General features: G+C 38.6%; 1 protein-coding gene across 4 annotated transcripts in view; it reads left to right on the top strand.

Annotated features, from left to right (window-relative positions):
- The window catches only part of DPP10 (dipeptidyl peptidase like 10), a 713505-nt gene that overhangs the window by 32332 nt on the left and 667574 nt on the right, over positions 1 to 13599 (top strand). The gene's annotated exons all lie outside the window — the stretch shown is intronic.

A 13599-nucleotide genomic window follows, 5' to 3' on the forward strand; every position in this document is an offset into this window, starting at 1 on the left:
ATGGTTTATCATATATGGCCTTTATCATGTTGAGATATTTTCCTTCTATACCCATTTTGTTGAGAGTCTTAAACATAAAATTGTGTTGTATTTTATCAAAAGCCTTTTCTGCGTCTCTTGATAAGATCATGTGGTTTTTGTTCTTTATTTTGTTGATATGGTGTATTACATTAACCGTTTTACGTATGTTGAACCATCCTTGAGATTCTGGGATGAATCCCACTTGATCATGATGTATTATTTTTTTAATATGTTGTTGTATTCGATTTGCTAGTATTTTGTTTAGTATTTTAGCATCTGTATTTATTAGAGATATTGGTCTGTAGTTTTCTTTTTTTGTGCCATCCTTGCCTGGTTTTGGTATGAGGGTTATGTTGGCCTCATAAAATGTGTTTGGAAGTATTGCTTCTTTTTCAATTTTTGGAAGACTTTGAGTAGAATAGGAACCAAGTCTTCTTTGAATGTTTGATAAAATTCGCTGGTATAGCCGTCAGGGCCTGGACTTTTATTTTTGGGGAGGTTTTTAATGGTTTTTTCTATTTCTTCTCTACTGATAGGTCTGTTTAGGCTTTCTGCTTCTTCTTGACTCAGTCTAGGAAGGTTGTATTTTTCTAGGAATTTATCCATTTCTTCTAGGTTGTTGAATTTAGTGGCATAAAGTTTTTCATAGTATTCTACAATAATTCTTTGTATATCTACGGTGTCCGTGGTGATTTCTCCTCTTTCATTTTGGATTTTGTTTATATGAGTTCTTTCTCTTTTTTCCTTGGTAAGTCTTGCCATGGGTTTGTCAATTTTGTTGATTTTTTCAAAGAACCAGCTCCTTGTTCTATTAATTTTTTTTATACTTTTTCTGTTCTCTAATTCATTTATTTCTGCTCTGATTTTTATTATCTCCTTTCTTCGGCTGGTTTTGGGTTGTTTTTGTTCTTCTTTTTCTAGTTCCTTAAGGTGGGAAGTTAAGTGGTTCACTTGGGCTCTCTCTTGTTTGTTCATATATGCCTGAAGCGATATGAACTTCCCTCTTATCACTGCTTTTGCTGCATCCCATAGATTCTGATATGTCGTATTGTCATTTTCATTAGTCTGTATATATCTTTTGATCTCTGCACTTATTTCTTCTTTGACCCATTCATTTTTTAAAAGTATGTTGTTTAGTTTCCACATTTTTGTGGGATTTTTTTCCTCTTTTTTGCAGTTGAATTCTAGTTTCAAGGCTTTATGATCAGAAAATATGCTTGGTACAACTTCAATTTTTCTGAATTTGCTGATGTTGTTTTTGTGGCCCAACATATGGTCAATTCTTGAGAATGATCCATGTACACTGGAGAAAAATGTATACTCAGTCACTTTGGGATGAAATGTCCTGTAGATGTCTATCATATCCAGGTGCTCTAGTGTTTTGTTTAAGGCCATTATGTCTTTGTTGATTGTTTGGATGACCGATCTAGAGCCGTCAGTGGTGTATTGAGGTCTCCAAGTATGATTGTATTTTTGTCAGTTTTTGTTTTAAGATCAATAAGTAGCTGTCTTATGTATTTTGGTGCTCCTTGGTTTGGTGCATATATATTAAGAATTGTTATGTCTTCTTGATTCAATGTCCCCTTAGCCATTATGAAATGGCCATTTTTGTCTCTGAGTACTTTTGCTGTCTTGTAGTCAGCATTATCCGATATGAGTATTGCTACACCTGCTTTTTTTTGGATGTTATTTGCTTGGAGTATTGTTTTCCAGCCTTTCACTTTGAATTTGTTTTTATCCTTGTTACTTAGATGAGTTTCCTGTAGGCAGCATACAGTTGGATTTTCTTTTTTAATCCATTCTGCTACTCTGTGCCTTTTAAATCCGTTTACATTTAGTGTAATTATTGATACTTGTGAGTTCCCTATTGCCATTTTATATCTTGCTTTCTGTTAGTTTTGTGTCTTGTTTGATCCTTCTCTTTTGTTTTTCTATCTTTTGTTTTTATTTGGTTGTATTCCATACATCTTTCCTCTGTTGCTATCTTTTTTATCTCATGTGCTTCTGTGGTGGTTTTTTCAATGGTGGTTACCTTTGAGTAATGAAAAGGGTCCCTACCCTGTTCATTGTAGCGAACTATTTTGTGAGTACTTTTGCACTCCATCGTCCTTTACTACTGTTAATCTCCATCTTCTCCCCCTCTTTCTTTTTGTTGTTGTCACAGTTTAAATTTGGTTTTATTGTGTTCTTCTTGGAGCTTTTACTTGTGGCTCTGTTTTTTATTTTGTTCTTTGTATCTGATTGGAAAACCCCCTTTAGTAATTCCTGGAGTGGGGGTTTTCTGATGATAAATTCCCTCATCTTTTCTGTATCTGTGAATGTTTTTATTTCTCCTTCGTATTTGAAGGATAGCTTTGATGGGTATAGTATTCGTGGCTGAAAGTTCCTCTCTTTCAGGACTTTAAATATTGGGGTCCACTCTCTTCTAGCTTGTAGAGTTTCTGCTGAGAAATCTGATGATAATCTAATGGGCCTTCCTTTATATGTTGTATTCTTCTTTTCCCTGGCTGCCTTGAGAATTTTTTCTTTGCTGTTGGTTTGTGTCAATTTCATTATGATATGCCTTGGAGTAGGTTTGTTGGGGTTAAGAAAACTCGGAGTTCTGTTTGCTTCTTGAACTTGAGGCTTTAGTTCTTTCCACAGGCTTGGGAAGTTCTCATCTATTATTTGTTTGAGTATGTTCTCCATTCCATTTTCTCTCTCTTCTCCCTCTGATATACCTATTATTCTTATGTTATTCTTTTTGATGGAGTCAGATAATTCTTGTAGGGCTATCTCATTTTTTTTAATTTTTGATTCTCTTTCTTCTTCTCTCTGTTGTGCCTCAAGTTGCTTGTCTTCTATTTCACTAATCCTCTCTTCTACCTGACCTGTTCTATTAGCTAAGCTTGTTACTTCGTTTTTCAGCTCGTGAATTGAGTTTTTCATCTCTGTTTGATTTGTTTTTATAGTTTCAATTTCCTTGGACATATATTCTTTGTGTTCATTGAGTTGTTTTCTGAGCTCCCTAAATTGCCTTTCTGTGTTTTCTTGTATATCTCTGAGTATTTTTAGGATTTCTATCTTGAATTCTCTGTCATTTAGCTCTTTTCTCCATAGATTTTTCCTCATCTAGCTGTGTTACCTCTCTTTCTTTTGTATCCATGATATTCGATTTTCTCTTCCTTAATGGCATCTGAGGGTGGTTTTGTTGATAATATTAATGAGATTTAATAAAGAATAAAAAGTTAAAAAAATAAAAAAAATAAATCGAAAAGAGTTGTTTTTTTTAAAAAAAATTAATAATGAAATAAAGAAAAATAAAATAAAATAAAAATTAAAAAGAAAAGGAAATTATTCCCCCCCTCCTTTTTTCCTCTCCTCTCCTCTCCCCTCTTTCTTGAGAAAATCTTGTGGTGGACTGTGAATTATAACAAACAATGCCTGTGATGCAGGGCCTGAATTGGGGAAAAGTAATAAAGGGGCAAAAGAAAAAAAAAAGGAAAAAAAAAAGAAAAAAGAAAAAAAAAGAGCGTATGGACCCACAAAAAGCAAATAAGGAAAAAATTTGGGTCAAGAATAAAATGATTTGCTTTTAGGTGTTGGTTGTCTAAGAGTTATGATGATTGGAATAATAGGGAAATGGAAAAATGGGGGGACAAATTAAAAAATTACTATTGTATTTAGTGGAACAAGAACTAGATAATATGGAGAGCCAGGGATGGGAGCACTGCTAGTGAGTTAAAAAGGTGAAGTAAAAACCCCCCAAAATGCCACAAACATAGGTTTGAGTCCCAGATAAGATAATTTGTTTGTTATTGAGGTTTGAATAAGAGGAGATGTAAAGGAGAAAGGAAGAAACTAATATAGAGGGAGAAAAGAAAGAGAGAAAGAGAGAGAAATAGGGAACCACTAAAAGAAGATAAAAGAAAAAAGAGGAGAGAGAGAGAGAGTTAAGGGTTTTGGAGTGCAACCCTCATAGAGAGAAAGGAAGAGAAGAGAAAAGATAATGGAGATGTAACACTTATGGGTAGTGTAGTTCAAGGACAGGAGAGAGTAAGACCGGTAGAGAGTTAATCGGCCAAATTGGAGGAGGAAAAAAAAGTATCAAGAATGAAGATAAGAGAAACAACGAACAAATATAATAAATGGGATAGGTTATAAAGTCTGCAGATTATTCTTGATTTTGAGAGGTTATCTTCTTGCTTTTTCTTTTCTCTCCTCTTCCTGGTCGGTGACTCTGTACCCCGGTTCTAGCCCTTTGGCACGCTCAGGTAGAGGCTTGCAGTGATAAGTCCTCTATGGCAATGTCATGTATTGTGCTTTAGTGTCTCGTTGTCAGTTCGAAGCTCATTAGCATTTATAGGCTCGCGCAGTGAGAGAATCCGTGTTCTGAGAGCCTTTCTCCTAGTCTTTTCCTTCCTCAATTCAGTAGCCTGATAATCCAGCTATGGAGGTTGCTGCTGCCTCTGCTGGATACGTAAGAGGCTCAAAGAGCTGGCAACTCCCACTCTATTTCCACTCAGCACCGGGCTCTGGGTAAGGCTCAGTCAGTCAAAGCTGCTAGCATAATCAGGCGGGCTTTCCGCACCACTCAAAGACCATCTGCTCTGCCACTCTGTCCGGATACCCCAAGCGGGGCGCCCACTTCCGGGGCGCTTGGAGGAAACTCTCACTCACTGTCTGTTCACAGGATATCCGGCCAGCATTCTCACGCTCTGAGTGAAACCCAACCGCAGGTGAAAAGTTGCTGCGTTGGAATTGAGTATCGCTCCGTCCCCGTGCGCGCTTTTGCAAGGTGCTGGGGCGGCTCAAGATTCCGCTTTGGCCCACACCAAAGGCCCCTGACTCTGCCCCTCTGTGCGATAACACGGGCGCGCACTGCCGAGGCACTCGGAGGAATCGCTCACATCCTTATCTGCGTGTGCAAACAGGATATGAGGCCGGCCGCATTTCCCTCTGAGTGAAAATACCCTCCAGCACGGAAAATCTCCACCGTTGGAATTAGTTCTCACTCCCTCCCGTGCGTGGCTTTCCCAGGGCGGCTGAGGCTGCCCAGAGACTCTGCCCCTCGGCCCCACAGAAAGGCCCTCTGACCTGCCCTCTCCGTGGGGCAACACGGGCACCCACTCTCGGGGCCTAGGGAAGAAATTCTTGCCCACTAACTGCGCACCAACCAGGAGACCGGGTAAAATGGCCACTCCGCTTGTCTTTCTTGTTTGGGTTTGGCGCGAGTGTTAGCTTGTATTGCCCGGGTTGCCACAGGATCAGATTTTCCTAGGCTTGGATCTCCGTGCCACAGCCTGGTTCGGCCGTTTGTGCCGCGGCGGCCTGGATCTATTCACCCCCTTTGCCCGCCTCAGTTTCTATATTCAGTTACCAGAGAAAGCCGCCCTGTTTAGGTTAGTGAGGAAGGCGGAGCATTTCTTACTCCCTATTTCTTTCGGGGTTTGGTTATATATTTAGCCAATTTTTCACTCAATCATACCTTTGGGTGTATTGCGAAGCATCTGGAAGCTCCAAGTATAGGTTTTTCTGTTTCTGGTTGAAGATCTTGTTGAGTTTTGGGGGAGATTTATCGGTATCGCTTCCTACCCCGCCATTACTCTGACGTCATAGGATCTCAATTTCGTAAGGCATAATTTCCAGGTTGTAGATTTGAGTACATGTGAAATAGTACCTGAAATCTTCTACTTGCCACTTTTGAGATGGACACTGTCATAATACATAATACATATAAAACGTACAGTTTTAAAATAAGGCATGAGGCTGGCCTCCTCTATAATTGACCTTTAGTCAATAGGAAATATGTAAAATGTCTCTTGATTGGAACACTTGTGTTCTGAACTTAGATTATACAGAAATGACATTGACTCTGGGCATGTCACTATTTCTGTCTGCCTGTTGGTTGCATGTGAGAAGAGCATTTTCTGTTCCCCCACAGTTTATCTAATTTGAAGCCCAAAAGGGTAAGAGTACAGCAAAACAAATGGCCTTTTCCAGCTGAACTCAATCTTCTCTGACAGATGGTTTGCTTGGGTGTCCTTTCCATCTTGAGCAGTGCTATATTTGAAGAATGAAAGCATTGAGAGAGCATTTGTTGTATAGAAGCATTTTCAAGTAACCATTACTATTTATTTCCAGTCTCTGCTGTAATCCTTGCATTTTCACAGAGGTGCACAAGAAGCCCTGTAGGGAGATAAAACATTCAGCTAATGTTTTTTGTGTTTTTTTCCAAAGTCATTAAGCACCTAGCATTTAATCTTTTCTATATGCAGATTAAAAATGAAGGTTGATTACATAAGTAACAACAACGGAAGACTCATTCAGCAGAAAATTGTGGCATGTTCATTGGTGTCTTTGGTGAAAATGACTAATTTACTTTGTAAGACTTTATAAGACTATTACTTTCTTAAGCATTTATAGTACTTACAAAAGTCATGGAGTATCTATCAGTTTACACTGCTTGCCTGATTCTTTGCCTGCTTCTCTTGTCAATGCTTTCTGCCATTTTGGCATAAGACATTCCACCTAGGATAAACCTGCTGAATAGAGGTCAGAATTGGAAGTCTCCACAGTTCTGTTCTCTGTATCACAAATTCATTATTCTTTATATTTGTCTACTTGATTCACTCCATATAATATGAGCTTACTTTTTATGTTAGTTTAAACTAAGATACTATTGACTGACTTGCCTCATTTCCTGAATACTTAACAGTTTTATCCCCAAGAAATAACCCTAATAGAGAGGAAGCAGACATACTTGTCATTCATTTGGAAAAAGAGAACACAGGAAGCACTTACGAAGTTTTGTTTTAGATGATTCTATTAATCCTATTAAGAAAATAATGGTACCTCAGACGTAATAAAAATCTAAAAATAAAATAGAATCTCTAAAAGATTAAAGAAACGACTTTGAAGCCATATTTTGTTAGTCTTCACCTAAACCTGTCTCACAGTTTTCAGAACGGGGCTGCTGTGGGGCCCCTTCGAAGGCGACTCAAACGTTTTCATAGGACTTCTAATTAATGAAGTCTTAAAGTGGGGTCTACTAACTGAGTCTGTGCAGAAACAGCGTGGGGGGGGGTCTGTCCAAGAAAAGGAAACAAGATTGAGTCCTTGGAAAGAAGACAGTTTTTTTGAAGAGCCTGTTTATTTGAGATGTGTGGAAATTTTTTTTTTTAATTGTTCTACCCTCTGCTCTGCATTCAGTCTCCAGCCTCTCCCATCCCATTCACAGTTGCTGCTCCATCAGGAAATCTTGGGTTTAAAAATCTTTATTCAAGGATGGAAAATATTAGGGAATTATAGAATGAGAATGTCTTTTACTTCCTCTTATATTAGTATCTTTCTTTAAAATGTAGTGCTCTTATGTTTTGGATGTGGCTTCTGTGTAAGGATTCTAAATTTGATGTTAAACTAGTGCTTGTGCTTTCTTTTTTTAAAAATATTTTTCCATTGAGAGAAAGAGAGAGAGAGAGAGAGAGAGAGAGAGAGAGAGAGAAGCATCAACTCATTGTTCTACTTAGTTGCTCCATTTAGTTGTGTGCTCACTGGTTGCTGCTTGTATGTGCCTGACCAGGGATCCAGCCTATGACCTGGGTGCAGCAGGACAACACTTTATCCAATGAACCACCCAGCCAGGGCTTGTGCATTCTGAAAATACTTATTACTAAGACTATTTAACATCTGATCAGAACCAGGCCACAGAGTCATAATCCATTTCCATTATTTCATTAATTAAAATTCAAGAAATAAAGGTTGCTGATTTTAACGATCAATTTTCTATGACCTAGCAACTTAAAGTCTAACTTTCCCTGGTTTGTCACTAAATGAAAAGTACCTGCTAATTAAGAATGAGGAGATCATGTGAAATTGAACTGATCTCAGTTTTCTGATTAAACACCCTTAGAATTGTAAATTTACCTAATTCAGGTTCTTATAGGGATTTTTCAAAGTGCATAGCTTTGGTTTAAATATTTCCAGTGGACCTGTTCTTTCCCCTCTGGGAAGTGTGTATCTCCAATAGCTGTATTTATTTAGGAGGGTTTCATTATGTTAAGTCTAAACTAGAATCCTCTTAATTTTACTTACTTTCCTATTTCTCTACTAAGAGACTTTTTTTAAAAACTAGAACAGTGTATATTAACTTCTCTGATGATGAAATGTTCTCCATTGATGCAATATTGATTTGTGACTGTTGAACACTTGAAGTGTCGCTAGTGTGACTGAATAACTAAAGTTCTAATTCAAAATTTAACTAAATTAAATTAAAATGGTCATACATGGTGAGTGGCTGGCATATTTGGATAGTGTGGCTTTAGAAATATTGCTTCTATCACATACAGAGAGAAGAAAAAATATTCCCTTGTATTATTGTCTCACAGGCAGTTTACCACGCATATAATATTTTTCACAAACTTTTGAGGAAAAGAAATGATGTTAATGATTTTTTCCATAGAAAAAAAGCATATGGAAGATTGCAATATATGCTCATCTCAAGTTGAGAAAATGTCTTTGTATGGTAATTGATCAAGGGAGAGATGGGTAGGGATGGCATGGAAGGAGGAATAGAGAGAACATTAGAACAACCAAACAGGAGCAATAATTGGACTGTAGTGACCAAGTTCATGTTCTGTACAAGAACAGGTCGGTCTTCAGTACAAGAAATAAAGTTGGCTTGTAGTCTAACCTTAATATTTTTTGTTACCCTTATTTTTACCCAGGTTGTTTCGAGTGTATATAAATTCAAAAAATCCTTGGCATTTCTCAAATCTCTACTGAAGAGACATGTGAAAATACTATTCAGATGATGGGATGGAGGGCTATGCACATATATGCTTGTCCTTTATATTTAAGTGATTTTTCTCCATTCCTTTTTCTGGGGTGAGTAAATTGGAGAGGGAGCTGCTGGCTCACATCAGCCTGGGCTGAGCTGAACTGATGAGAGCTAAGGTGTTATGCTTTCAAACAGCTAAAGTATTTTATCTTTAGCCTCATGAACCTCATGTGGTAGTTTTCTCATTTTGGAAAAATAAAACACACATACCACCACCACCATGAAGCTGGCACTTTATCACTGGCCTCTCATTTTTCTTTCAACCTCCCTGTCCAAACACAGTATTATTTATACTCTGCAATATATTTTGTTCATTTATGGTTAATATTTTTCTTCCTTGCTATCTAATCAAAACACTTTTTTTTTTTGCCTTAGAAGTTTACCTAATTATCATATCAAAGCAATTTGTACTCAGGTTAAGAATAAATATCATAGAGAAATTCTTTTTCAAGTGAATATCGAAATGTTAGGATTCTACAGGGCTGGGTGATTTTGAGCAGAAATGTTTTCCTTGACTACTATGAATTTCTTCAGTTATCGTGCTTTGACCTGATTTTGGTGATTTGTAAAGGAAAATAAAGCTAATAAGTGGAAATCTACAGTTAAAAATCCATTATGCCTGTCCATCTACTTTGCTATAAAGCTATACATGAGCTGATGGCCTCTTAAAATGCAAAGTGACTCCTTCCAATTTAGGCAGGATATAAAAACCAGAAGCAAAGAAGATAATTTGACACTAAGAAAGTATTTTCTACATACGTACCAAAAACTGGCCACAGATCAGACATTGGCCTTGGCATTCACCCATTGAAAGAGGCAAAGCCTCCAACCTCTTGGAGCTCACAGGAGCAGTGGCTTACTCTGTGGACTGTGTAGTAGATCCAGCTTGCAATTGTGCTGAATTTTATGATTGCAACAGAAAAATATCTTGATCTCTTATTAGACAGTGCTAGGACTTTATAAAACCTTTCTTTTTTAAACTCACATAAATTCTAATCTGGAAACAACCCACAAAGAGGACATTACATGCATTTTACAAATGAGGATAGTAAGGCTCAAGAAGTGGCCCTGACTCTGGTGACAGGAACAGAGAACAACTCCCTCACGACAAACGTGTAAAAAAGAGAGAGGAAGCAGCTTTCTTCTCCCTACCTCTCTTGTCAAAGAGTGACAGCCCCTCTTGGGGAGCAATGACCAAGTCAGTGGGAGGAAGCCCCAAAGGGAAGAGGCATTTTCCCTTGCCTGGGCAGGACCAGTGTACAGGTCTTCTTACGGCAATGTAAGGACAAGAATATGTTTTCTCCTCACAGGTGACTGGGCTGTTTACTGCATGTATTAGTTAGGTAAATATGTTACTGTGAGGTATTAAAGTAGATACCATAGGAAACCGACTTTATTTTTTAAAAGACTCTGTGATACCTTAAATCAGCATTTTTCAATATTGTCTTCCACTTGGTGCTAGTAAGTAGTCTCTGAACGAGAATTTTAAAACAAGAGAATTCTATTTACAGGTGCATGAGGGTGAAAGTGCCTATTATAGATCATTCTTGCTCAGTGCTCTAAGAAGTACTACAGCAAAGATTTGATTTTTTTTTTTTTTCTTTTCATTTTTCTGAAGCTGGAAACAGGGAGAGACAGTCAGACAGACTCCCGCATGCGCCCGACCGGGATCCACCCGGCACGCCCACCAGGGGCGGTGCTCTGCCCCCCAGGGGGCGATGCTCTGCCCATCCTGGGCGTCGCCATATTGCGACCAGAGCCACTCTAGCGCCTGAGGCAGAGGCCACAGAGCCATGCCCAGCGCCCGGGCCATCTTTGCTCCAATGGAACCTTGGCTGCGGGAGGGGAAGAGAGAGACAGAGAGGAAAGCGCGGCGGAGGGGTGGAGAAGCAAATGGGCGCTTCTCCTATGTGCCCTGGCCGGGAATCGAACCCAGGTCCTCCGCACGCTAGGCCTACGCTCTACCGCTGAGCCAACCGGCCAGGGCTTGATTTTGTTAAAAACAATTCTTTCTATACTTAATCATGGAAACATGTTTTTTTTTTTTTTCTTTTTCCAAAGTCAGCTTTTGAACATCTGATCTGCAGAATACATTTGCAAAAAGTTTCATTAAACTGAATGAATGAGGGATTTGGAAAGTTCAAGCAAATACAGGAATCATACTGGGATTAGGGGAACATTTTTGGCAGAGGTTGGGCTATAGGTAACTGTTTTGTTAAACTCGTAGCTAGATTTCCACCTCTGTTTACTGGTGGCCTGGTACTGAGAAGGTACAATTATTTATTTTTCCGTGGTAGTAGAACCAGTTATTTTTTTTTATTTATTCTATAAATGGTAACCAATGTTAAATAATATCACTAAGGTTAAGAATGTGCATATCATTTGCTCAATCTAAGCACAAGTTAGGTTCTAAGAATTCTGTGACATGAACCAGATTGAGGGTGCTATCTCTCAAGCAGTCTTCAAAGGTATAATCATAATACAGATTTTGAAAGAAGAGATGACTGAACAAGTATGACTATGGGAAATTTTTCCAACTGCCAACAAGTGTTTGGTTGACTGTCCCAGACTTTTAAAAGTGCTGTAATTTTAGCATTCATACCTCCTTTCTGTGCATATAATAAACATTCTTGCTCTGTTTCATTATAAGTAGACTGAATGGTGCTTACACTTTCCAGATACCAGCTGTTGAAGCAGCAACTTTAAAATGATTTTGCAGATCGGCAAACACATTATATCATTGTGTGTTCTGCAGCTGTCTGTTCAGTTAGACTTGCTCTGCTTTTTTGAGAGTAACTTGTGTACAGTTACAGAAGAGTATTTGTTTTCCTCCAACAGCCTTGGCAATTAGGGCTCTTCTAGCTCCAGCTTTTCTTTAGTGCAGTAGGTGCCCTGTATTGTGGGCCATTTCCAAACCAGGGTAATGACTTACAGGTTTTTAAAGAGCAATTACTATGCCAAAGGAAAAAAAAGGAAAAGAAAAATTACTTTTCGGGCTTAAGTCATTTTAAAATTATTTACTCAACAAATGTTTGAGGGCCTATCGTGTTTAAGACTACTCTGCTGCATGTTTTATAGCCGCTGAACAAGAAGTCGTACAAAATACTATAAGTTAGCTGGATGAAGTTTAGATAGGAAGGTTGTTCTGGGACACTAAATTTCCAGAGATGAGAGAGAATATAGGACTTCAACATGTTTAAAGGAGACCCAGTGAGGCCAGAGCAGTGAGTCTAATTTCAGAATATCTTAAGGGACACTTGGAACATAGCAGGTAGAGTTGTGGAAGGCCATGTTCTTGGAATTGAGCCTGAGGTAATGAAAAACCTTTGAAAGTTTTCAGCCGGGATATACCAAGGTCAGATTTATGTTTTTAAGCAAAGATGACTCAGTTTCATATAGAAAATAAATTAGAGAGTGTCAGTTTGGATGCAGGGAAACTGTCGTATGTTATTTCCTACAACGTAACAGTGGATTGGCAGGAAGGGGCAGTGGAGGTGGAGAGTCCCAGTAGTTTCCTGATGTGCATTGATTCACTGATCTATACTATATGAGCTAGGCAGGGGTAGTCAACCTTTTTATATCTACCACCCACTTTTGTATCTCTGTTAGTAAAATTGTCTAACCGCCCACTGGTTCCACAATAATGGTGATTTATAAAGTAGGGAAGTAACTTTACTTTATAAAATTTATAAAGTAGAGTTACAGAAGTTAAACCATATAATAATAATAATTACTTACCAAGTACTTTATGTCGGATTTTTGCTAAGTTTGGCAGAATAAATCTTTATAAGACAACTTACTATATAGTTAAATCTATCTTTTTATTTATACTTTGGTTGCTCCACTACCGCCCACCATGAAAGCTGGAACGCCCACTAGTGGGCGGTAGGGACCAGGTTGACTACCACTGAGCTAGAGAATGGATGACAGAATTTTAGGGCTGAAAGGTCCACTAATCCAAACCCTTATTTTATGATGCAGAAACTAAGTTTCATGATAATTAAACCACCTTGCTAAAACTTTAAAAGCCAGTTAGTAGCCAAGCTAGGATTAGAATCCAAGTCTCTAGGGGAACTGCTTTAAATTACCTCCTGATTTTTCTTTGGTTTTATATTTTATTACCTTCATTTAGCCTTAAAACATAGTATTCAGTAAAAGAGTAACATTTTTTAATATGATTATAAATTGCTTAAATGGGCTCCTGGAGCAGAGGGCAGGTGTCTAATGGCAGCTGCCTCTGCCTCTGGGCTTGACTTCGAACAGTGCATTCATTGAGCTCCAAACTCTGCTGTCTATATTCACACTGCTGGTCTCAGTTGTCTGCATTGCCCAGTGAGCAAGTCCTGATCCCTGCCTGTGCTCCTGGGACTGTAACAGGAGTTGGATCTACGTTCTGAGTGAAGCTCTGGCCTTGATGCCCATGCAACATAGGAACAGTAGAAGCAACACTAGGGTTGCAAGGGATGGAAGCACAGGGGCTGTCAGCACCCGCAGTGACAGGACACCCAGCCCTTTGTGGGGAGTTTGGAACGGCTCCGTGGGCTTGAGATTTGACTAAAAGAAAGTTGTCGACATTGCAGTCTCAAACTATCTGGAAGTGTAAGTTTAGGTAAAAAATTTACAGAACTATAAAAATAATGTTCTAATTTTGTGTATCCCTGACCCTTCTGATTTGCTCTGACGTGTATATTCTGAAACTCTTTCTGGGTTTGGCCTTCCGCACAGACTGCAGATCTGTTCTCAGACAGAGGATGAAGCTG

The sequence above is a fragment of the Saccopteryx bilineata genome, chromosome 5 (assembly GCF_036850765.1).
Source record: "Saccopteryx bilineata isolate mSacBil1 chromosome 5, mSacBil1_pri_phased_curated, whole genome shotgun sequence".
In the NCBI taxonomy this organism is placed as follows: Eukaryota; Metazoa; Chordata; class Mammalia; order Chiroptera; family Emballonuridae; genus Saccopteryx; species Saccopteryx bilineata.